Below are 14250 nucleotides of genomic sequence, written 5' to 3' on the forward strand. Positions count from 1 at the left end.
TATGCAGAGTATCTGTAGCATCTAGAATTGTGGCTGTCATATTTTCTGTGTTTATAGATTGAAAATTCAATGCCTTCAATATTCTTAGAACGAGAGGAAGATTTTTATCTATATTCTCTAACAGGGTAGAAATGTTCCTTAGATGGGGCCTCTGTGAGCTCATCCTGGGAAAAAAATCATACAAGCAGCAAATGACTCCTTTCTAGCCAGGTGTCTCTCTCATTATAAAGAAAAAGTTGGGCATATTTCCAGACCATGTGGTTTTAAGTCACATCTAGAGTTCAGTAACTATGCATGATATATTAGAAATTAATTTTTGTGATCCTGAAAAACCAAGCATCCAGTTCCTTGCCTCAGTGACCACACCAGCACATTGAGTTTCTTCTGAGCCAAACCTCATATGTCTTACAGCTGCTGACCTTTCTCTCTTTTCTTTGTTCTTAAGTTCAGCAGCAGTTATTCTATAATTGGTAGAAACCACCAGCCTTCTCTTCTGTTCTCTTATCTGAAAGATAAGTACTCGGATCCTGACATGTAAGACACTTGATGCTTTTCACAAATAGCAGGAGGCTGGCTGATGTAGAAAATGGAAAGGCTGGCAGCTTAATTTAGGTGTGGTACAGTCAGAAGTTTTCAAAGAAAACAATAATTGATTAGATACAAAAGCAATGATTTTGTCGTTAAGGTGCAGGTGGATTGAGAGTCTTCATGGTAAACTTGGTTTTCCTGTAAATTATCATAGCCAAGTTGTTACTAGGTTATTTAGTTACCAGTGATGCCCTTTTCTAGGATGCTATCTGAGACATAAGGAGGAGCCGGAAGATTTAGTAAAGGGAGTTTTCAAGACCTGGCTAGGGAAATTGTGTGCTGGTGGAGCACAGCTGTTTTATCTGTTGCCTGTGTGTTGCTCAGGCTGCTGAGAATTTAAGCTAGATTTTACACATTTTATTCATGTGTTTTGTTTTGTTTTGTAAAGGTAGTATATTTGTGATGTAGTCGGTTTTTTGTTTGTTTGTTTGTTTTAAGGTGATATGCCCAAACTTTCATGAGGTGATGCTTCATTTTTATAGTCATAGAGATTATAGATGTCACAGCTAATTTGAAATCCCAGACAGTACTTTGTCTCTGATGAAAACACTCAGTTCGACAATAGGTGACCATGCCACTTTGAAACAGAAAGAGGGCATTATTTACAAGTTTGTCAAAATAACATATATGTCTGATAGTTATATGAGCATTCTACTTGGTAATGCTCAAATTTGTTCTTCAAAGTTACTGGAAGGACTCGTTCAGGGTGCCATCCCTAGAGTCAGTGGGTTGAAGACCAAGTATTGCTCATTAAATATGCTCATGGGCCTATCATTTGAGAACTCCACCTACACACACTTGGCACTACTGAACTCATAATTTTCAGTTCTCTTTGTTTTCTCTCCGGTACTACTAGCTGGCCTTTGGCAAGCACAGATGCCCTGGTGGAGTGTTTGTGCCAGGGACACATATCTCCTCAGAGTGGCTTTTCTTCCTGTTACAGAGTCTGCTCATGTGGAGAGACCAAGGTAACTCATTTGCTACTGACTTGAGGGAAATGCAGGAGCCTGGTACAATTAGCCTGACTTCTTGGTTCTCAGAGATTCAGGTGGAAGAGAAGCCTTAACAACTGAGTCCATTATAAAAGCATTTACTAGTGTGAACATTATTTCCAAACCACTTTTGCGCCTGTGTTTAGCAGTTGACATCAGAAGCAACTTGAGCCATAAGAAGTATATTGACCAATGTTGTTTCCTTCATCACACCCCCCCCCCCAAAAAAAAAGAATTAGAAATTCTGTGGAGGAACACCCAAGGTTAAGTGTTGCAGTTAAATGCCTGGTGAGCTAAAGTTTCAAAAACTTTCTCTCTCTTGTTTTGTCTTAACTTTTAATCTTCAAAGATATTATATCTGAAACCCTGGATTATGTTTACTAGTGGTCTGTTGTATAGCTATAGTTTTTCTGAGGATGCTAATCTGTGTGAAAACATTGAAAGCAGCAGTGTTACTTTACTCCTCATTTATTTTATACTTCCTTTATACATTATTTTGTCAATGACATCACAGATATTATCTGAACTGATTGCTTTGTGGCTCAGAAAAATGAATGGAGTTTTGGGATTTGGGTGGACCAGGTACTTAGGATGGTTACTTAGTACCTTGGTACCTGGTGTAACTTTGTTTCAGAGTGCTTTGTCCTTCATTTTGCTGACTTTGAGAGACATTTCTCCTTACTACTGTGTCCTCCTGGTTGTCATATTAAACAATGAAAGTTATCCCTGATAATTTAAGTAAAAAAAAACAAAAACAAAACAAAAAAAAAAACAGGACTAAGGGAGAAATTAGTTATAGAGAATTGGTGAGGGTGGAAATACATGCTGACCACTGGGTGTCCGGTGGGTTATGAGGCAGAATAGGAAGCAAGTGAAGCCATTGCAAGGTGAAGCTAGCAATCCTTTGGCGGCAGGAGCCAGCAGTGCCAGCTTCTTAGTGTGCACATTCCTGGTAAGATCAGCTCTGTTGCCTTCCAGCTAGACACTCCCTCCTCCAGCCCCTGCTTCCTCTGAAGGGCTGTTGCTGCTGCTGCATGTCAGCAAATGGTAGCTCATTTCCCGGACTCCACTGACTTCCTCTAACTGGGTCTTTATGCCCCGAGCACCTTGGTATTCCCTCTCTTCTTCTTTGGGCTGATCAGGCATGTTGATATGTATTTCACATGTATCTGTGAGTGTGTAACTGTATGGGTGTGCTTGTACGTATTATAGATTTGACTAAAGTATAAGATTTTATGTGCTTATAGAACGTAAAATGTTAACTTCGATATTTTTAGTGATTGCCTTGTTCTCTTATTTTTAAATTAATATTTAGATTATTTAGTCCTAAAATTTATGTTTGATTTTTATACATTTTAAAAAGGTATGTGGCCAAGAAGAGACTTGATACCCTATGAGAATATATAGGGGGACGTAATCCCCCTCAGGAACAGTCATAGGGGAGGGGAATAATGGGAAAATGGGGGGGGGGGGGAGGAATGGGAGGATACAAGGGATGGGATAAACATTGAGATGTAACAAGAATAAATTAATAAAATAAAAAAAAAAAAAAAAAAAAAAAAAAAAAAAAAAAGGTATGTGTAGAAATTATTTTTTTACTCTTATTTTTAAGTATATTTCTACATAGAATTAATTTTCCTAAAACAAAACAAAACAACCCTCACCCAAGAACCCACAATAACCAAAAGAAACAGCATACCCTAGGTGGGCTGCATGGGCCCATTGAGCGTACTGACACTGTAGGTTTATGCTATGTGTGGAATAAGTATCTGACGAATGCAGTTTTTTGCCATGTATAGGAAAACTTTCTTGGCTTTTAAGATCAAATGCATATTTTATTAGATGTTAGCTTTTCCAGCAATGACCAAACTAAAGGCTCTTACCTGTGTAAACATATGTTCAAATATAAACAGTTTTTTTTAATGTGCATATGCATGCCGTTGCAGAAAAGGAGAAACTATTCCTAATGAGAAGTTCTGAAAGAAGAAATATGACAGTGAACTTACTTTTGAGAAGCCATTTCAGTGCCCTTTCACATGGTTTTAAAACGTCCTACATGGATACTTTCGGAACAGTTTCTTTCGAGTTACTATAGACATGTTAAGCACATTTGGGAATCCCAAATAATTATCAGTTATAAAGCTTCAAGTTCGAACTCCAAAGTTAGCATTGGAAAATGTTTAACATGCCAATCAGTTCTTACACACAAGTGGACTTTTCTAGTAAAACATCAGTGAGGACCATCCAGTATCTCCCGGCTCAGACCTAGTCTTTCATTCATACATTCAGGTTCTTTCATGAAGACTTTCCTTACCTGCTTCTGGCTCCTGCACCGCGCGTCAGACCACACTCATTTTGGAATATGTCTCAGTGTAGGTTCCAGAGGACACTTAGACCGAGTTCTTCCTCATCTTCACGAAGAGCAGAAAATCAGGAACTTGACAGAAGCCACGAGATAATAGGCCGGCTGTTACTGAATCAAGGCAGTTAGAACCTAGTGAAGACTAGAAAGTGGAAGCAAGGGGGAGGCAGAGATGTTTTGATCTGCGTGGGTGTGTGGGTGTCAGTCTGTCCTCTGCTGGTTCCTTTCCTTGAGTCATACAAATAACAGCCTGGCCAAATCTCCCTGCCCTCCCCTCTACCAGTTTTTTTTTTTTTCTTCTAACTTTTTTCCTTTGCTTTTTTTTTTTTTTTAATTAATAAGTGAATAAATATACAGGCAAACATTCACAAAGTCTTACCTTCTAAAATCTCACCATTGACAGTTAAACTGCATTAAGAGATGGAGAGCAAGACACAGTTCTTTTTTGACATACACTCCTAAGATGAGGTTATCAGCTCTGGAGCTCAGCAGGTCCAGGAGTGGGGTGGTGTTAGAGCTACCTTGAAATTTAGAGTTAGCATTTGGGTAATGAGTCTTGATTCCACTGACCATATCAGCTACGTAAGGGCTGTCGTTGCTCTCTTTTATCCACATGTCTTTCCATGTTTAACTCTTACTGGCAAGTAGTTCCATAAGTAGGCCTACAGATGGAGTCATCACATTTTAATATTTTGGTGAGTTTTTGTTGCTTATGCTGCTCTCTCTGTTTTCTGTTCATTGCAGCATCTGTAGCAATAGCTTTCTAAGTTTTCTGTTCTTCTCACTGAACAAAGTACAGCAGACTTTGTGTTCATGACAGGATTGATACCTGAACTCCTTTGGTGTGACAACAAAATCCACCACTGCCCAAGTCCTCTGTGGATTTACATTTATAGGAAGTCACTTATGAAAAGTGGTATGCTTGCACGTAACCTATACTCCCCCTTGTATAAATTCCTTAAATCACCCCTAGATTTCTTAAAATGCTTTACGGTGTAAGTGTTGTGCAAATAGTCTAGTATATTATTTAGGAAATAATGACAGCAGTCTATGCATGTTCAGCCCAGATGCAGTTACCTTTTCCAGTGTGTTTGATCTGCAGTTGATTAAGCTTGAGTGTGGGACAGATGAATGGCCACGAGGGCCACATGTACTCGGAAGCTGACTACGAAAATCTCAGCAAAGTATGGAAAGGACTCATTGTTCTAAAAGCTCTTTGTGAGGCCTTTCTATTTCTTTTCCTTTTTCTTTGACTTCTCTCCTCTTCCCTCCCTGCTGGGCAAGGGTAGGTTTACCGAGGGAGCGTGGGAAAGAAACACCAACAGTGGAAGGGGCTCCAAGCGAGAAATAACTAAACGCTCCTACATTTCAAGTGTGTCCACTCAGGCTCTGTGGCCGAATTAGGATCTAACAGCTTAGTCTGCAACTCATTTGTTAGTTGCACTAACTGCACACCAAACTCTATTCTGGATTCTCTGTACTTGCTAAGCAGTAGGTAGTGTTTTGGACATTGGGGATGGAAAAGCAGTCAGGGCACATGCACAAAGTTTTTTTTTCCCTAAGGAGGTATAGATTTTTTTGTTTTGTGCATCTTATGCAAACCTAATCGCTAAAGATCTTCTGACACAGGCCTTTGAACACAGAGCTAGTTGAAGGAAGCTACCTCTTGGGCTCTGGTAGAGACACGTAAGCAGAGATAGCCATTTTATAATCCCCTGCACTGGAATCTCCTGGGTAAATGGACTAATGGATGCACAGGAGAAAGCGGCAGTCTCCGGAGGCCAGCTACTTCCAGGGCACACTCTGGAGTCTCCCGAGTGTAAACATTTGGTGATAAAATGGATGATGTGACAGTAACAGTTTCTTAAAGGGCAGCTCTCCAGACGTCCCGGATTTATTGCACAAGGCGCTGCTTACTCTGACAGTCTGACAAGCGCCGACATACATCCCAGGACTCCCGTGCCTTCCAGACTTGCCCCTGGAGTGTTCTTCATACCTATTAAAGAGTGCAGTGGGAGGACATTGTGTTTTCCTTGAACTGCAGCTGTTTACTTCTCCATTTAATTCTAGGAAATGTGGTAAAAATGAGGGTACATGCTTTGGAGTACGGCAGAGTAGAGAGCAGACGTTCTTCACATGGGGGTCAGCCTCTGCACAGGGCTCGCCACATTCCCTCTTTGCCTCCTCTTTCTTTGAGCCAGTGTAGTTGAGAACACCAAGTCCTTTCTGCTTGTGCTGCTCTAAGCACTTAGTGTTTTCCTGTCAACCCTGCTGCCGTTCCCTCCCTCCTTCCCTCCGTCCCTCCCTCAGCTCTCACAACTCCTCAAATTGATGTCTGAGCTGTGGCAGAGTAGCTTCTGGAGTCTGCGGTCTGCTCTTACCCTTTTACGTCTCCGATTTCACTTATCAGAATCCAATTTCAGCCCTTGACAAGCCCAAGTCCACAACCTCACTAATGCGTTGTATACAGGAAAGCATCAGCTGAGCAGTTTGTAACCTGGGGCGGTTTTAATGGGGGGTGGGGCCAAGGATAGCAGGAAGTAAAGTGCTCAGCTCTCAAAAGGGGTGGCCACATGTGAAGGTTGGATCTAGTCCAGGGGCACAAACTTTTAGGGGCACGTCCTTCCTGTTGGGTCCTTTCGCAGCCGCCACCCTAGGATGACAGGAGATGAACACACATAAGCTTTGGGGAGATAATTTATACATTATCTCTTTGTCCTATATTAAGACCGTGTACTTCAAAATCAGGCCACTTGCTCAGAGAACCTTCCTGACAAGAAGACAAGGGCTGGTCTTGTGATTTTTTTTTTCTTTTTCTTTTTCTTTTTCTTCTTTATATGTGTGAGAAACTTTCCAGGGAGAAATGCCTGAATCTACAGCCTCTTCATGCTGGGTTTCTGGGTGATCCAGTTTCTGCTTGCTTAGTTGTGGGTTTCCTTGCAGTTCTCCCTCTCTCTTTTAGGGCCATGGTTAATATGTGTAGCTGGCTGGCACAATTTTCCAGGGAGCACAATAGATTTCGTTATGGCTTGTATATGAAGCATCCCCAGCAGGCTCATGTGTACCCTCTTGTGTTGCAAGCTGGTGGTCTTTGAGAACATTTTTTTATATACTTTTAAAATTGAAGTTTTATTGCATCAGTTCCCCATTCTCGTTCTTACCCCAAGCTCTCATAAGTGCCTTCCACCTAACTCCTTTCATACCTCCCCTCTCTCAAACTGATAGCCTCTTACCCTGTGGAATCCATTTTGCTTTTTATGTGTATAAGGTTTTAGGGATGATCACTTTGGAATGGACAATCAATATTTAAAAAAAAAAAAAAACAGTTCTGGCTTAGACTAATTCTCCTTCTCTCAGGAGTCTTCCGTTGCCTTATAATAAGATTCTTGTCAAGGGTTAGGGTCCCTTGAGATTTCCCCCTGAAGAGTTAACATGTCTGCTATTTCCTAACAAAGCTCTAGGAACTTGGCCATGCTTGGCATTGGCAAAGGGATGCAGAAAAGACAGACACAAAGAGGAGCTAGAGTCAGATAGACTGAGCTCTCTGTTGGAAAAAAGAAAACAAAACAAAAAACGAAATCAGTGTTTACTAATACAGTTGACCAAAGAGGTGAGATTTTTGCACACAGCTGGACAAGGAGTCAATTATTGCATAATAGATTTTAAAAGGAGGTGTGTATCATTAATTTCAGTAGGAACAGTCTCTCTGGGGGAGCAGTCATCAGGCCATAAATCTCCAAGGAGAGAAAACTATGGGGGACATTTTCTGCACATGCTGTCAGTACTGCACTTGGTCCCCCGAGGCTACCTTCTCCATCTCTCTGAGCCTATGGCTATGGGGTCTTTGACACAGCCATGCGGATGTCCACAGCACACTTTAACTCAAGACTTAACCTACTCAGCACTTCCTCTACTCATGCTACGAGTCTCTTGACACTGCTATTGTTCAGATCTTATTTACACAGCCATTCCTGGAAAGACTGCTCCACAGACTTCTTGGTTTCCTGGACCTTACAATCTTTCTGTTGCTTCTTCCAAGAGTTATAATGTAGATATATCCATTGGAGGTGGGCTCCCCGTGATCTGTTGATCTCTACATTGTTTTCTAGTTGTGCTTTTCTGTGATGTTCTTTACTGTAAAGAGATGTGTCTTTGATGAAGGCCTAGAGCTACACTTATTTTTGAGGATATGATTAAGGTGTAGAACGTAGTCAGGAATTATGCTGGTCTAGCAAATAGTTGGTAGTGGATTTTCCTGTAAAATCTATAGCCTCAATAGCCTTGGCAAATTGGCAAGGTTTCTAGTTGAGCCATGGTTGCCCTTCTGCTGAGTGGCACATGTAGACCAACAGCTGTCTAATTGGATGTACAGCCCACTCATCTGTTGATGGTCTTTTGTGAAGTGATTGGATCTAAAAGCCTCAGATCTAACCAATGGCATTACTGGGAAGGAGTAGTATTTAGGAGATGAGGAAGAAGTAGGTCACCAGGGGATGCTGTAGAAAGATGCACCTTGCCTCTGATTCTTTTCTGCCTCTTCTCCTGCCTCCTGGCTACCATGTGACTAGCTTGTCCCTTTCCATGCGGTCTGCTGTAATGTTCTTCTGCTTTACCCTGTTCATGCTCAGGATCAAGAATTTGATTGAAAGGAATCGAACTAGAATCATTGTGTTTCACAGTAGACTTCTGGGCCCCCCCCCCCACCCCCCGGCTCTTTGGAGATAGTCCCTGAGCCATCCATGCAAGAGCTGTGATGTAGATCTGTCACTGGGGCTGGCATTTCTACCATCTGTTAAGCCCCTGCTTCAGAGGAACCAAATTTGGAACCATGAAGTTTTTGACTAGGGAACTGATATTCTCAAAAGCATCCAGGTAATTTAGGAACGTTACTGATTGTCAGCATCCTTGATTCTTATTCCTTAAGAAATAGCTCCCAGGCAGGTGTGCACATGCCTTCCTGTTTTGTTTGTTCAGCTCACACAAGCATAGGGACCCATTAGCTGTAACTTTGGATAATTGTGTGGGCATATACCCAAAGAAAAGAAATTTTTAGGCTCAAAAAACTAGTTAGGATGAAGGGGGGGTGGAGAGAGAGAGAGAGAGAGAGAGAGAGAGAGAGAGAGAGAGAGAGATAGATAGAGAGAGATATGCAGAGATGCAGAGAGATAGGCTGGAGGAACATGGACTGGTAGAACCCAGAAAGAAGCATCAGAAGGAGCTTTGCCTTAGTAACGTCACCTTACTAAGTGCATTCTTCTAGGAGCCTTAGGGTTTGTATAAATGGATAATTCTCAATGTGAAATACTGGGGCTAGATGTGTTTGTTCAGATTTTGAAATTTATCAGATGGAAAGAACTCCCATGTTCATGGATTGGCAGAGTTGATATTGTGAAAATGGGTTTATTGCCTACAGCCTGCTATAGATTAAATATAATGTCGATCAAATCTCAGTGGCCTTTTGTCTAGAAAAAGCCTTCTTAATATTGTTAAGGAAGCACAAAAGACCCAACAGAGGTAAAGCAACCCCTAAGTAGAATGAGCAGTGTGGAAGCTTCAAAGTACTTGATTCCCTGTTGTAGTCCAGAGCCACAGTGCCCAGATCAGCCTGGCACTGGCACAAAAATGGACAAAGACCAGGGGGGTGGAATAGAGGGACCAAAAATAGACCACCAGCCACAGTCACCCAGCCTGTAGCAAATATTTCAGAATGGAGATAGCTTCTTCAAATGGTGCTTGGAAAACTGAATATTCACAGGTACACAAACCAAACTTTATCTGCATTTCACACTCTGCACAAAAATCAATTCAAAATGAATCAGAGATGTCAAGTAAGAACTGTAATTCTGAAACTGACGAAAGTACAGCTAAACATTCTTCTCAAGATATAGTTATGGACAAGTATTTTCGAAAAGGAAGCACGGGAGGTAATCATAAGAATTGACAGATGGAATTGTATGTGATTAAAAATCGTCAGCAGTGCAAAGGAACCTAGCAGCAAGAGTGAAGAGAGCCCACAGAGGTAAGAAAACATTCTTTGCCAATTACACATCTGATAGGTGGGTGATACCTAGACGCTGTAAAGAACCTCAAGAACTAAATGCTGTACAACACAAATCACAATATGCAGTGGCCTTATGAAATTAGTAGACATTTACGAAGGGAATATATACAAAGAGCCAGTGAATATTTGAAGAAGTGATCACTATCAGTACCCTTCAGAGAAATGCATGTGTAAAGTACTTTGAGGTTCCATCTAACCCCAGTCAGCATGAATGTTGTTGATAAAACAAATGACAAGTGCTAGTGCGGGTGTGGGGAAAGGAGCTCTTCGCTGCTGTGGGAGTGTGGACTGGTGCAGCTACTGTGGAAGTCAGTACGCACGCACCCTCTCGGGAGGCAGAGGCAGGTGGATCGCTGTGAGTTCGAGGCCAGCCTGGACTACAAAGGGAGTCCAGGACAGCCAAGGCTACACAGAGAAGCCCTGTCTCGGAAAAAACAAAACAAAACAAAAAGCAAAAACAAAAACAAAAACAAAAAAAAAAGAAAAAGAAACCTAAACTAAGGCTACAAGAGTTTGGCCTATTTGTATCAGCTTTTGTTATGTTACTTTTCCTGGGAAGACCTAATAAGCACCAATGATAGACCAAGGGCCTGTCTAAGTCACCCAGAGCCTAGCTAAGTGGACAGTGAGTTTATTCCTGTTACTTAAAGAGCTAAGGGTCAAGGGTTACCGAGAGAAGCACGAGAACCACACAGGCAGCTGTGTCAATTTAAAACCACCCAGCATGAAAGCCCCACCCCTGGGCTTCTGCCATGCATGAAGGCAGCTGCACCTCAGTGGGCCAAGGAGCTTCTCTCCCAGTAACTGTTATTGCTTACAAAACCCTCGGGAAGGACCTTGAGGAATTCAGAAGATCTAGAAGATTTCAGAGACTAGCAAAGCTTTTTGAAACCATAAAATATGTTTAGTTAATGTGAGAATGTAGACACAATGAGTCAAAGGGGAAGAAAGTAAATAGAATGATACAAAACAAGTGTAAAGATGGTTGAGTATGACTTTATTTATAAATTATAAGCATTTATAATTAATTATAAATGGCCTAAGCACACCAATTAGAAGTTAGATTTTCATAGTGGCTTTATAAATATATGACAGTATTAACTGTACTCTCGGGGAATTCAGTTTACATTTGCAGGCACAAGTGAGTTAAAAGTTTAAATGATCGTTATGGGACATTAGAAAATATTTTTTACTGAAGGAAAGGGCAAATATTCGAATCAAATAAACATTGTGTGGAAATGTGGTAGTTACAGCTAAAGCAGGAACCAGAAGGAAGTTTAGGACATTATATGCAGATAAAGGAAAAAAAAAAATAAGTTCCACACTAGTCATGCGACCATGTATGCATCCACGTGGAGTAGAAAAAACAAGAGGAGAATAGGTGTGAAGATCAGTGAAATTGCAAGTGGAAACCAAAGTTGGCTCTGTGAACAAAAATAGAACCAAGCTTGGTTCCTGGAAGCCAATAGCAAAACCAATGAACAACTAAGTAGATATATTAAGGAGAAGGAGGGTGGAAGAGAGTAAAAGGGAAGGGGAAGGGAGGGAGAGAAACAAACAGGAAGGATGGATGACTGGATCAAAGTGAGAGGTGGGATTGTCTCACCTTAACTGATACAGGAAGACTCAGCCACTGTGGGTGGTACCATTCCCTAGGCAGGGGGCCTTGAACTGTATGAGAATGCAGAAGAGGAGCTGAGTGTTAAGTACAAGCAACCAATGAGCATACATGCATTCAGTTCTCTCTCTGACTGTGATGTGACCAGCTACCTCAAGTTCCTGAGCTCATTTCCTCTAAATGACACGCTGTTACCCGGAATTAAAAGCCAAGTAAACCTCTTTCCCCAATTGCTTTTTGATGAATCTTTTATCTCAGCAACAGAATTTTTAAACTGAATACAAGGGTATCTGAAAAAATACATTTATCCCATGAATAAGACTTGGACTCTTGGGCTATTTACTTCCTGGTCCCTTTTGCTTGGAATAAATTTTCCATTTGTTTGTTTGTTTTTTGCTTTAAGGTGGTACCTGTGTTTAACGTTAAGATGAATTTCTTGTGGACAACTGACAGATGGATTTTGTTTATGAACTCATTTAGAGTTGAGTCCATTAGGATTTAGTTTAGTTTTGAAAGATGTGTGTCAATTGCTGTCCTTTTGTTGTTGTTTCCCTGTTGGTGTTCTTAGTTCTAGTTTATGTTTCAGTAATTATCTCATCCTTTTTCTTTCTTTCTTTCTTTCTTTCTTTCTTTCTTTCTTTCTTTCTTTCTTTCTTTCGTCTTTTGGTGATGTTTATCCCTCTTGTCAGTCAGAATTCTTTCCAGTATTCCTCGCAGGCCTCCTTTGATGGTCATGAATTCCTGTCTATATTTAACAGAAAGTTTTCTTTCTCCTTCAATTATGGTAGATGGTTTTTAATGGGTACAGTAGTCTGTACTAGCATCCATGGTTTTTAAAACCTGAAGTACATTGCTCCAAGCTATTCTAACTTTCAAAGTTTCCTTTGAGAAATCAGTTACCATTCTGGTGGGTTTACTTTTATATGTATCTTGTGTTTTTTGTCTTGCAACTTTCCAGACTCTTTCTTTGTTCTGCATATATTGTGTTTTAACTATAACCAGCTATGAGGACCTCCTTTTCTAGTTCTAATTGGTGTCCTGTGTACTGCTTGCATCTGTGTGGGTTTGTCTGTATTTAACTTTGGGAAGCATTTTTCTATGATCTTGTTTAATATGTGCCTTATATTATTGACCTGGGATTCTTCTTCATGACGTTGGGTCTTCTCATGATAACCCCTGATTCCTGAATATTGCTATCATGTCTAATTTTTTTCATATTTTTTGCTTATATGGTCTAATTCTATTTTTCTTCAATTTCTGATACCCTGTCTTCTATTTGATCCATTCAGTTTGTATGGTCTTTCTATAAATATTTAATTGGCTTTTTGAGTTTTTAATTTTATCATGAGTTCTCTTCAAAATTTATCTTTGCTGCATTCAGTTTTCAAATCCTAGATTGCCTTCATTGTCTCATTCAGTGATGAGTTTTTTATTTTCCTGGCACTACTCTGGTATTTATTCTTCAGTTCATTGAGTTCTTAGTTTCTTATTTAAAAACCTTGAACCCTTTGATGAAGTATGATTGTTCTTTAAAGTGCTCTGTCCTGGAGTTTATCTAGATAATTCTCATTGGAGAATATTTCTAGAGGCCTTGCAGATGTGTGTAGGGGGAGGCCTATGCTTTCTTGACCATTCGTATTGTTTGTGTTTTTATGAGACAGGGCTCTTTATATGGTTATGTCTCTCATGCGATAATCTAGGGTGACTTAGGCTAGGCCGCCATAAAGGATGTGTGCAGTAAGACCCAAGCGTTGGGATGGCCCTGTCAAGTGAGGTTCCAGGGACTTACCAGGCTGGATCTTTGGACAAATGTGCTTACATTTCAGGAGGTCTAGAGTGAAGAAACCTGGCCTCTGTCTAGAGAATAAGGAGGGTGTAGGCTGGGTAGGGTTCCGGGAACTCATCAGACTAGATCTGGACACAGGCTAGGCCACCAGGGCTAGTCTTGCATGGGTAGACTAGGGTCTTGGGGGAACTGATCATCAAGTGGGCCAGGCTAGCGCACAAGGTGTGAGACCAGTGTCACGACTTGGTCTGGGAGCTAGAAATGGCACTGGCAAAACTAATCAGATTGGATCTGCCTAGAATGTTGCAACACAGGCTGTGCCTGAGGATTGAAGGGGCAGGGGCTGGGGTGGAGAGGGACAAACTGACTATAGGTTTCAGGAAATTTACTGGACTCACTATGTACATCTAGGTTTTAATGAAGAATTGTTTCAGTTTAGTGAAATAGCTCCATGGTCTTAGTGGTTGATTATTCCTACTCTGAAAACTTGAAATACTCCAAACCTTGGAAGTTGGCGAATATGTTGATGTTCCAGTGTCGGAGTTTGGAGCATATTAGATTTTAAATTTGTTTTGCTTTTGGGTTTATTTAAGTTGATTTTTTCAGCTAGGGTCTCACTATTTAGATCTGTTTGACCTTGAATTTAGTAAATAGCTCAGGCTTGCCTGGAATTTGTAGCAAATCTCCTGTCTCAGCTTTTGAGCACTAAGATGACAAGTATGTCCATCATGCCTGGGAGACTTAACAGTTTTGGATTAGGTGTGCTCAGCCTCAATTCAAGCTTGGTGTTTTTGTTTGGTTGGTTGTTTTTTGTTTTGGTTTTAGTTTTAATTTTGGTTTGGG

The 14250-nt window shown here is 40.8% G+C and overlaps 2 protein-coding genes across 2 annotated transcripts in view; one reads left to right on the top strand and one right to left on the bottom strand.

The window, feature by feature from the left end:
• Positions 1-4129, bottom strand: part of P2ry14 (purinergic receptor P2Y14) — a 41785-nt gene extending 37656 nt beyond the window's left edge. The window contains exon 1 of the mRNA XM_051157202.1: positions 3895-4129. The gene's annotated coding sequence lies outside the window, so the exon portion shown is untranslated. The remainder of the gene's footprint in view (positions 1-3894) is intronic.
• The window catches only part of Med12l (mediator complex subunit 12L), a 309618-nt gene that overhangs the window by 148306 nt on the left and 147062 nt on the right, over positions 1-14250 (top strand). The window lies entirely within an intron of this gene.

The sequence above is a fragment of the Acomys russatus genome, chromosome 15 (genome assembly GCF_903995435.1).
Source record: "Acomys russatus chromosome 15, mAcoRus1.1, whole genome shotgun sequence".
Lineage (NCBI taxonomy): Eukaryota > Metazoa > Chordata > Mammalia > Rodentia > Muridae > Acomys > Acomys russatus.